This window comes from Pelobates fuscus, chromosome 3 (assembly GCF_036172605.1).
Source record: "Pelobates fuscus isolate aPelFus1 chromosome 3, aPelFus1.pri, whole genome shotgun sequence".
NCBI classification, from domain to species: domain Eukaryota; kingdom Metazoa; phylum Chordata; class Amphibia; order Anura; family Pelobatidae; genus Pelobates; species Pelobates fuscus.
This window is the reverse complement of record NC_086319.1, coordinates 250358607-250370042: the sequence shown is the minus strand read 5'-3', so window position 1 is coordinate 250370042 and position 11436 is coordinate 250358607. Positions and strand designations below refer to the sequence as shown.

The following is an 11436-nucleotide window of genomic DNA, read 5'->3' as shown; positions in this document are numbered from 1 at the left end:
TGTGGATGAGTGGAGCGATGACGACTTGCAGGATCTACCACAGTCTTTCTCACAATATGTCAAAGAGACCGTCCTCGGGGAGGTCGACAGACACAAAGATACCCTGAGGGTCCCTAAAACTAAGATGACCGAAGATGGTATCTTCTTGGATGAGCAATGAGTACCACTCTTCGACCCTCAGAACATTGGACATCCTTCCCGACCACCTGGTGAGATTCGTACACTATTGGCTATGCAAGTCCCTAGAGAGGGAGGTTCGTGCACGCCTAAAGGCCGAATGCCCTAGACTGCTCCTGCCGGACAAAGTGGCCTGTACTCTGGAATTCAACACCATGGTGGTGGTCTTCATGTCCCATTCTAATGGCCGCACAAGACAAGCTACTAGACTTTCTCGGCCCTATTGCCAAGATCCTCTACTTTGCGGACCTGACGCTCTCCCAAGGCACCCAACTAGACCCGCACACTATTCGCGAATGGGCCCAACGAGCCATATGCCTGCTGGGAAATTCTAATGCAGCACTATGCACCGAATGGCGCAGATCGGCCTTGCTCCGCATAGATAACAAGTTATTGGACCTTGGATCCAAAGAACTCAGGCCAGAAGCTAAAGGTCTATTGTTCGACGAAGCCTTCATAGCCAAACTAAAGAGGCATGTAAGCCTGTTTACCACTTTTAACAAGGCGCAAGCATCCTTGAAACAGGTCTTCTGCGTCCCACCTGGACGAGGTGTTTTTGGGCGGGATGTTCGGCAGCGGAACCGCGCCACCAGCCGCTTCTGGTCGATGGGCTCCAGAACATACCCACAATCGTCCAACTTCTTCCCTACCATGGCACAAAGATCCTCGTTCTACAGAGGCACAGATAGAGTCAGAGGCTCCAAAGGACGTGGACGTGGTCGCTTCACGACGGGTAAGTGTCCATACCAGTCTACCTGTTCCCAACTTTACCGCTGGCAACCTGTCTCTTTTCTTACAGAATTGGGAGGCGATCACCAACAATGCCTGGATACTGTGGGGATATTTATGGGATAATAATAGTAAACAGTTGAGAATTGCCCACTATTTCAATTCTCAGATCCCAAAGATCGTTATCGTGTAAGTGAAATGTATTCCATATAAATAAAATCACAATTTGTTATAAAAATAGATACAATTTATTGTGACAATTTAACCCCTTAACGCCGTTACTTAGAATGACGTTACATATATATAATATGTATATATATTATATATATATAATAGATCTACATATATAGTATATATATATACGTATAATTACAATAATAAATAAAATAATTAAATAAATAAATAAAATATTGAAACAAAATGTAAAATAAATTATATATTCATATGTAATTTCATTCTAACTGTATTTTGTTATTAATATATATATATATATTGGAAACAGAATACACTTAGAATGACATTCTATATATATCTATCTATATATAAAATACAAATAACCGCAAATATATATATATAGAGATAAATACATATAATTACATAAAAGATTACATTAGTATACACGTAGAATTTATATACCTATAAATGCATATATATTAAAATTCTACGTGTATATTTAAGTAATTTTTTAACATAATTATGTCATTTGATTAATTAAAATTTGATTGACATGCCTGACAACACAGGGAGAAAGTGCAGAGACTTTAATTGGCAAGCACTATATTTGACCCTGTAACTCTCCAAGACACCATAAAACCTGTATATAGGGGGTACTGTTTTACTCGGGAGACTTCGCTGAACTCAAATATTAGTGTTTAAAACTGGTAAATTGTATTACAACGATGATATTTTAAGTAAAAGTGAAGTTTTTTGCATTTTTTACAAACAAACGGCACTTTTATGGACTATATTATTGTTGTAATATGTTTTACTGTTTTAAAACACTAATATTTGTGTTTAGTGAAATCTCCCGAGAATAACAGTACCCCCATGTACAGGTTTTATGGTGTTTTGGAAAGTTAGAGAGTCACATGTAAGGCTTGCATTTCATTTTTTTGACATTGAAATTTGCCAGATTAGTTATGTTGCCTTTGAGACCGTATGGTAGCCCAGGAATAAGAATTACCCCCATGATGGCATACCATTTGCAAAAGTAGAGAACCCAAGGTATTGCAGATGGGGTATGTCCAGTCATTTTTAGTAGCCACTTAGTCACAAACACTGGCCAAATATTAGTTTTTTGCTTTTTTCACACAAAAACAAATATGAACGCTAACTTTGGCCAGTGTTTGTGACTAAGTGGCTACTAAAAAAAACTAAACATACCCCACGTTCAATACCTTGGGTTGTCTACTTTTTCAAATGGTATGCCATTATGGGGTAATTCTCATTCCTGGGCTACCACACCGTCTCAAAGGTAACATTACTAATCTGGCAAATTTCAATTTGAAAATGGAACGTTCAATATTTGACCCTGTAACTTTCCAAAACACCATAAAACCTGTTAATGGGGGGTACTGTTGTACTCGTGAGACATCGCTGATTACAAATATGTGCATTTTGTTGCAGTAAAACAGTATTATGACATTTACAGCTAAAATGTGAGGCGGAACTACAAATTAAAAAAAAATAAAAAAAATTCTCACAGTTTTTTTTTATTTTATTCATAATAAATTGTTTCATATACAAATATTTCATATGAAATGAAAGCCCTGTTTCTCCTGAACAAAATGATATATAATAAGTGTGGGTGCATTTAATATGAAAGAGGTGAATTACGGTTGAACAGACATATAGCGCAAATTCCAGTTTTTGTTTACGTTTTGTTTTGATCAGAACGTGTACTATTGACTCCGTCCTGAAGGGGTTAAATAATAATAATATGTAACATGCGTGATAATAATCAATGAATACTCAGTATAACATGAGTATGCAATACAAATGGCAATACACATTCCAATGGCTGACACAGTATAGAATCTACAACATTAGCTGTCAAGAGAAGATTTATGACGGTACTTCACAGAGAAATGAAAGTGAAACACACAGAGTTTGCAGCTTAAGGCCATAAAACTTTAGCTGACAGTTAGAATAACCTTTTCAATGCTGGTTAGACCTCCTAGGTAATTAAGACCTATTCTCATGTGATTTTAAATAAAATAACATTTATACCAGCTCATTAGTCATTTCCTGGAACCATCCAATAAGAGTAATCTACCATGTTCTATAAGCAGAATCTTAACTTGCCTAAACAGATATTTTATCTTATTTTAGGGCAAATCAATACACCTGGATAAATATCACGATATGCTAACATGTGATACGTCACATTAATATATATAATTATTCCTTTCCATCTGCAGAATAGAATATTATAACTATATATTCTTTAGTAACTAAGATTTGTAAATATCGAAATCTGATCGTGATTTATCCAGTCATATATCATGCTATTAGAAAATTTTAATTAATTTAGATTAATTAAATGAAACCAGTATAATTACCAGTTGAGTAGATATTTTCATCAGATTAGTAGGTAGTCTCAGGAACTGAATGGATGTGTGATGGTGTGTAAGAAATTCTGAGTGCCCTGGAGTGGATATCTGTCATGGATTTCTCTGCATAGCCCCCGACTGCACACCTCTTTGCTTCTTTGCTTCCTTTGCATCCTCTCTCTTTTCCCTGTGTCTTAACTTTTTAACCCCTTAAGGACCAAGCTTCTGGAATAAAAGGGAATCATGACATGTCACACATGTCATGTGTCCTTAAGGGGTTAAAGGGAAAATTCACTAGGTGATAGACCAATAGAAAACTGGAGGTGTGGTTACCTTCCAGATAGCAATTTAAGTATTTGGTCTATAGAGGGCAGGGTTGGGGCGCAGTGTGGGGGACCTTGGCAGGGCAAAAAGACCGATCTCCACATCAACTGTCTAAAATTTACTGCGGGGTCCTTCGCCATCCACAGGCTGGCCAAAGACATGTTGAACTGCTGCATTCTGCTCCGCATGGACAACATTTCAGCTGTGCAGTACAGCAACCGCCTGGGCAGAGCCGGATCCCAAGCCCTCACAGAGGCCTCAAAGGACATATACAAGTTCTGCCTATCTCCCAATATCACACTTCGTGCAGAATACCTACCGGAAATTTCCAACCTGACGACAGATTTGTTCTCTCGCCATTTGCAAGACAACAGCGATTGGAAACTCAACGCCACTGGAAGGATCCACTGATTCTGGATCTATTTGCTTTTTGGACCAACCACCAACTTCAGAACTACTACAGTTGGCTCCCGGATCCGAATTGTGAAGCAGTAGATGCATTCCTACAAACATGGCCGAAGCACGGGGCATATGCATTTCCCCCGTTCTCCATGATTGCAAGAGTGCTCCGTCACGTACGTACCCACAAGATATCTCTACTTCTCATAGCTCTACTTTGGCAGAGTCAGGCATGGTTCTCGGATTTATTGGAGATGTCCCACGATGCTCTACTTCTACTACCATCCTTTCCTCTAATATTTATTATGAAGCAGTAAAATTTATAACAAGATACTGGCTGGGTACAATGCCTTTGAATGTGGTGATAGACAATGCAACTAAAGATAAATCTCTAACACTACAGTCCTGGTGTCCCTAGTTAGTTCAGAGATACCCCAAGCGTCATAAAAAAATGAGAATTAAAAGATATAAAACTAATTACTCACCTTTTCTCCTATGCTGAGTTTCCCTGCTGCGGCAGCCTACTCTTTGGCTGATGTCATTCTGCAGGAGTGCCTCCAGCATGACAGTACAATGCAATGCCCCTTATAGAGGAGCATTGGGCACCATTGGCACTTGTGCTATGATTGCTGCAGTGCGCCTATGATTCTGCCACAGAGAAGCATTGAAAATGATCCTTTATGGCAGACCGTGACGGCACTGCGCATGCATGAGTGACATCACGGTACAAGTGCTGGTAAGTAAGAGTCCCAGCTCTTAAACCCAGAGAGCTTGGAGGTGTGACTTAAAGCTGCAATTCTACCAGAATACTTCTAATTATTGAAATAAAGGAGTTGGGGTGTTATTAAGTTGTTATAGTTCCTACAGTGTTCCTGTAAAACTTCAGGCTAAAATAGCTGAACTAAAAATGGGTTTTCAGAGATTTGTTTTTAAATCAAGTTTTTTTTTTCTCTCCTAAAACTCTAAATTCCTCTTAAACTAAATTACAAAACCAGACAGTCCACCGTAAAAATGAATAATAACCCGAATAACTCTCCCTCTGACCTTCCTAAGATGGCGGCCCAGTCCGGCCACCACGTCCTCTAGGCAGTGGCTGACGTCAGGGCGGCAGTGACGCTGCCACAGTGCCGGCCGTGTGCAGCGTGGGCTCCCGCAGCCATTGCAGCACAGAGAGGTCCCCGCTCGAGTGTCACGGCGCAGGCTCGCTGCAGCGCAGCCGCTCTGAGGTGAGTGCCCTACCGCGCAATCTCCAGCTATCTCAGCCCTGCTGGCGCAGCCGCAACACGGAGCTCGGGCTCCGGGGCTCAGCCAGCAGCTCCGCCCTGCTCACAGCTCGCCGGGGAACTCTGCGGGAGAGTGGAGCCGCGGACCGGCTGGCGTGGGGAGTCCGGTGATGGCGGGCAGCAGGCCGCACTAGGCCCCTGTCTAATAGAATTGCCCGGGTTAGCTTGTGTTCCATATAGAATAGGCCGAATGGTAAACATTCCATCTACCGAATACTGCAGTAAATGGCCAGACTGACCGTGTGCGTTATATATACACCAACCTCACCAACTCGATCTATGGCGATATGTGTGTATTACTGTGTGTGAATCCTATTACTGTGCTGCTACCTGGGTATCACAGGGTGGGTGATGTATTGCTAAGGCGCCATGAGATCATCAAAATAGCCCTGCAAAAAGATAAATAATGGGCATATTTGCCACTTAAAAAAAAAAAAAAAAAAAAAAAAAAATTCATTCATGGTCATTGATCGATGAAAATCTGAATAATACACTCATTGAGTTATGCTCAGTCTTGTATGTAACAATAATGTTCTCAACCATAAGAGAGATGTTAGTCCAAATGTTTTGTCTCCGTGTGCATATTTTATATATTAAGACCCGTTACTGTCCCTTTAAAGGTACATTTTTATGCAATCTTGTGGTGCACACCGGTACTTTGGGTTACACACTCCTTTTGGTATATTTATAATTAAGATTGTGAAAAAAAAAGTAATTTTTCACCCTCCAGACGTTGTGGACTACATCTCTCACAATGCTCTTTCAGCCATATTGATGGCAAAGCATCAGGAGAATTGTAGTTCACATCTGGAGTGCCAAAGGTTGCCTACCCCTGCTCTAAAGGATGAATATTGGATTTACCGTGGTGATACTATAGTGTTAAAACTGTAGGCAAGGTTGTCTTTTAATCCTTTTTAAGTGCCATGTGTTTTGAGTCCCTTGTGGGACTGTTAACTCTTATTGCACACATACAAAAGCCCCCCTCCCCCCAAAAAATATGCATTTCAATCCTTAACAAACTGCTGGCTATTCCAACAAGAGGTAATCTCAGATTTACTATTTTCATCGTTCTCTGAAATAATTGGCTGAGTAAGTTCTCAGTGGAGCTATGCTTTTGTTTTGCTTGTTAGACTGCTTAGGTACCATAACCACTATAGTATGATAGGAGTCCACAGTGCCATTTAGTAGTAATTTGTCAAACCATTTACAAATGTTTTGATACTTTTCTGTCAGCCAACCATAGTCCTTTCGATCGAGTAAAGTGTAAGTTTATATATTTGTTATCTTACCTAAGCATACCAGGTTTAGAACCATCAGCTGACACAAAACCAATAAATACTGAAAAGGGGACACTACAGATGTTATGGTAGTAGTTATGGTGCTGTTTTTGTCAAAATCTTTTGAGCAGTTTTGCAAACCACAGGGCTTTCCCAGAAAATAATCCCAACCCTTCGGCAGGTCAGGCGTTGGGTGCTTGGAGAGCCCCAGTTTTTGAAGGGACTGCACCCCATAATAACTACATAAAGCTGTTGTTGCTTTTATTGTGTTTAGTTACCCATAAATACACGTGCCTAGTGCTTTGGAAAATCCATTTGAAGGCTCAGGTGGTACACCTTTGTTGGTAATTCATTCAATATTATAATCCTTGTCTACAACATTTAAATACTTGTGTTTTCATTTATTCACATGGTTATGCAGTATATTTGATTTTGCATACTGTTTTGCCTTGTCAGGAGAATATGTTGTGGATACAAAACAATTCTCACTGAAGAGACTGATCGTATATAGTGCTTTAATTTGGGAACTAATCCTGTCAGTGATTATTAAGATACTTTGATTTACAATTGTTTTTCGATTGATAGTAGTGAAATGTGACTAGGATAGAAGTAATTGAAGGTTGCTGATTAGAATGCCTATGAACATTCTGAGTAGCATAGAATGATGTGAAATATATTTTTCAACCGCATCAAGTCTTTGATTTTCTATGACTAATGAATTGTAGCTAATTACCAAGGGAACACTTTCTCAATTGTTCCCTGTTGTATGCAGCAATGAGGGTTGTTTTGAAGAATATGATGAACCAAAAAGCTGCAAACAAGTCGTTTTGTAAATTAAAAGTATACCACATACTGATTCATTGAGTTTTTTTTCATATCTGCAGTGGAGATGTAGAAATGGGAAAAGTTGGTTAAAAACCAGTATAGGCACTAGTGATAGACCAATTATTGGTTCAGCCGATTTTTAGAGCCACATTTCTGGTAATTGGTACCAGTCTTGTAATTTACTGATATCACTTATAACTCTTCCAGTCACCGCAGTCTTTCACATCCATAAACTCCAGCCGCCAGCCAATGAGATACCACTACAACCTCATATCACTCTTCCTCCCTGTAAGTCTCCACATACGGAGCTCCACTGGAGCCATGAAGTTAAAATATTGAATAATCGACTGGAGGGATGGTTTCCTGTGAGTGATAGAAATGTGATTTGCTCTCAGCAATCACACTCCTATCAGTAATAGCGCTGTGCATGCTTGGATCTTTGATCTCAGCATGTACTGGCTGCCTGAGAATGATAGGAGTGTGATTGCGGTCAGCGTGTTCAGTTAATGCCAGATTTGTGTAGAAATTGTTTCCTTTTATTAAAGGGATACTAAAGGAATCAAAACTACTTTTAGCTTAAAGGAACACTGTAAGGTCAGGAACACTAACATGTATTCCTGACCCTATAGTGGTATTATCACCATTTAGGTGGCTTGTTGAATTAATGATGTATGCTAATCCAATGCTTTCACATAGAATCTGTGCATTTCTATGGGTTAAGTTTAGCGCTGAATGTCACATTGTGCAGCACTGCCCCAGGAAGCACCTCCAGTGGTCATTGAAGGTATCCCTAGGCTTTAAAGAAACACTATGGAGTCAGGAACACAAATATGTATGCCTGACCCTATAGTGTTAAAAACACCATCTTGCTCCCCCCCTAACCCCCAATCCCCTAAATATAGCAAAGGAGAAAAGGCAGTGTTTACCTTACTGGCTAGGGACACCTCTAGTGGCCACTCAGATGGACACAAGAAGTGCTTCCTGGGTGTGCAGCACTGACGTTCAGCACCTCCACGCTCTCCATAGAGATGCATTGATTCAATGCATCTCTTTTGAGGAGATTCTGATTGGCAAATTGGGTCTGTCCTTTGGCTAAGATCCTCAGAATTGACAATCTCAGCCAATCCAATGCTTTTATATTGGGGCAGAACCTGCTTCAGCAGAGTGGAATAAAAGTAAGATTTTACTAAATTTAGGGGGTACAGGGAAAAGCATTATTGCCTATAGCAAAGCAATGTAATTTGGTGAGATCATCAATTCTGATGTCAGCCAAGGAGGCGGATCGGGAGCAGGGCCAGCGCGCATATATATATATATATATATATATATATATATATATATATATATATATATATATATATATATATATATAATAAATAGTAATGCACTGATTTTTATTTTGAGATAATAAAAGCTGTTTTATTCATTCGACTTGGAAGTCCCTGGAGTGCTATCTTGTACTTTTGGATATATATATATATATATTTTTTTTGTTTGTTTTTTAAATAAGGGTTGGAATAATTGCTGTATCGTATTACTGAATTATTGAGGCCACACTGCGATGTTGCTTGAATTACCATGTTTTGGAAAGGCAGTTGATATATAATCTTTGTGAGATTGCATGTTGTTTCCCAGAGATTTTACCTATACCCTAATTACACACATCCTGTCTGTAGGAGCACAAGGTTCTACAGTTCTGCATATTTGGTTCTTAAATTAGGAAGATGCAGCCTGGGTCACTAATTTCATAATCTTTGTAATGTAACCATTGGTCTCAAGGACTCCTATTACTCCTATCCTAGTGATGTAGTTCTTAATCAAGCTATAACTAAAGGGACACTATAGTCACCAGAACAACTACAGCTTATTGAATTTGTTCTGGTGAGTAGAATCATTACCATCAGGCTTTTTGCTGTAAACACTGTCTTTTCAGAGTGAATGCAGTGTTTACATTACAGCCTAGTGATAACTTCACTGGCCACTCCTCAGATGGCTGTTAGAGATCCTTCCTGGGTCATGGCTGCCTAAAATGCATCCAAACATTCAGTGTCTCCTCCCTCTGCATGCAGACACTGAACTGTCCTCATAGAGATTCATTGATTCAATTCATCTCTATGAGGAGATGCTGATTGGCCAGGGCTGTGTTTGAATAAAGCTGACTCTGCCCCTGATCTGCCTCCTTGTCAGTCTCAGCCAATCCTATGGAGAAGCATTGTGATTGGATCAGGCTACCACTTCTGATGATGTCAGCAGACTGCTTGTTTTTTTGAGTCTAAAAGCATGCAGAGTTACAGCTTCAGGCTTGAATACAGTAAGATATTTACTATATTTATGGAGGCATGAGGGGCCCAGGGGGGGCTATATAGTAGTTTTAACACTCTAGGGTCAGGAATACAGGTTTGTGTTCCTGACCCTATAGTGATCCTTTAATGTTTTTCCTATCCATGCTTTCAGGATTTGAAATATTACCATCTCATAGCAATAACACAACTTTTTAGTTTAAACGTTCACTATTACTAGGATTAGTGATTAGAGGTACGTTGGTAGGACAGAACCATGATATTAACCCCTCCCATTCTTTATTTCTTTTGGAAAGATGATTTAAATAAATAATAATATATATATATATATATATGTCGACAAGTGTTGTATGGTAATACTAGGCAAGATTAAATGCTTTTGTTATATGATGAGAAACACAAGCAGTTTCTTATACTAAAAGGTGTTCTATAGGTGGTAAGCCTATATTGAAGTGGAGCACTTAAAGAAAGATAAAACATGCATAAAACGCTTACCTCTCAATAATACAATACAGCTGGGGATAGATCATTAAACGGAGTATATGAAATGTAGAAGCATAAAAAATATAGTGCAGATGTTATAACGTTTTTATTATGTTATAGATAGTGATTTTTAACAACTCACATGGACATGAGCCTGTACATAACTGGCTCAGTAGACAACACCTTTATGCTCTTAAGGGCAGCATCATACCCCTCCTGGATTAAGGACAGATCTACTCAAGATATATAAGTGGAAAGAGAGAAACATGCAATAGTGTAGATTGTCTTTTTTTTTTTTTTTTAATTCACTTAACATATATATAAATGTTAAGCTCACCTTTGGCAGAGCCTTACATTCCTGGCTCTGAGGTAGGAAGGCTGGGTGTCACTTTATGGGGTGACACATTCCCTTGAGATGTACAGAAGCCACAGAATCAAAACGGGACACAGAGTGAATCCAACAAAAACAATTTGTAAATAAAAAAAAAAAAAAAAATCAAATATAGAATGATGAGAAATCATAAGGCAATATAAGCAACTGAATTAATGCGAAGAAACAATACAATTTGCAGGCAAGCAATGAGAGATATCTCAAGGGTATTAACCGTGGGGTGCCCTGGTGTGCGACACAAAGCTTGTTGGTCACTATTGCACGGAAGTAAAGTTTACGAGTCATGTGGGAAACAGTGATTGAGAAAACATTACTGATAGTAAGTGTCAGCACTTTTAACATTACTAGGTACGATCACAAATGGCAAGATTGTGTGCGATCTACTCCTTCCCTTGTTAAATAGGTTATCATCTATGGGTTGATGGTTGAGAATTATAATACTAGAAAAAAAATATTTGACTTTGAAATGCACTCGACATTCGCTCTACGTCATGATTAGGTACAGGCCTTTGGTACACAGATAAGAAAGATGTGTGCATGTTATCTATAATGCATGAGAGTACAGTGCCAATGTCTGTCAGAGGAAGAAATGAGCAGCTGGTAAAACAGAAGTGCATTGTAGAGTACATCAAGTATATGGGGAGAGTAGATTTGGCTGATGAATGTATACAGTCTTATTTGGTCAACTGAAAGACT

At 39.2% G+C, this 11436-nt stretch overlaps 1 protein-coding gene across 1 annotated transcript in view; it reads left to right on the top strand.

Moving 5' to 3' along the window:
- The first annotated feature begins 5288 nt into the window (after positions 1 to 5288).
- NRF1 (nuclear respiratory factor 1) overlaps positions 5289 to 11436 on the top strand; it is a 72490-nt gene continuing 66342 nt past the window's right edge. The window contains exon 1 of the mRNA XM_063448310.1: positions 5289 to 5407. The gene's annotated coding sequence lies outside the window, so the exon portion shown is untranslated. The remainder of the gene's footprint in view (positions 5408 to 11436) is intronic.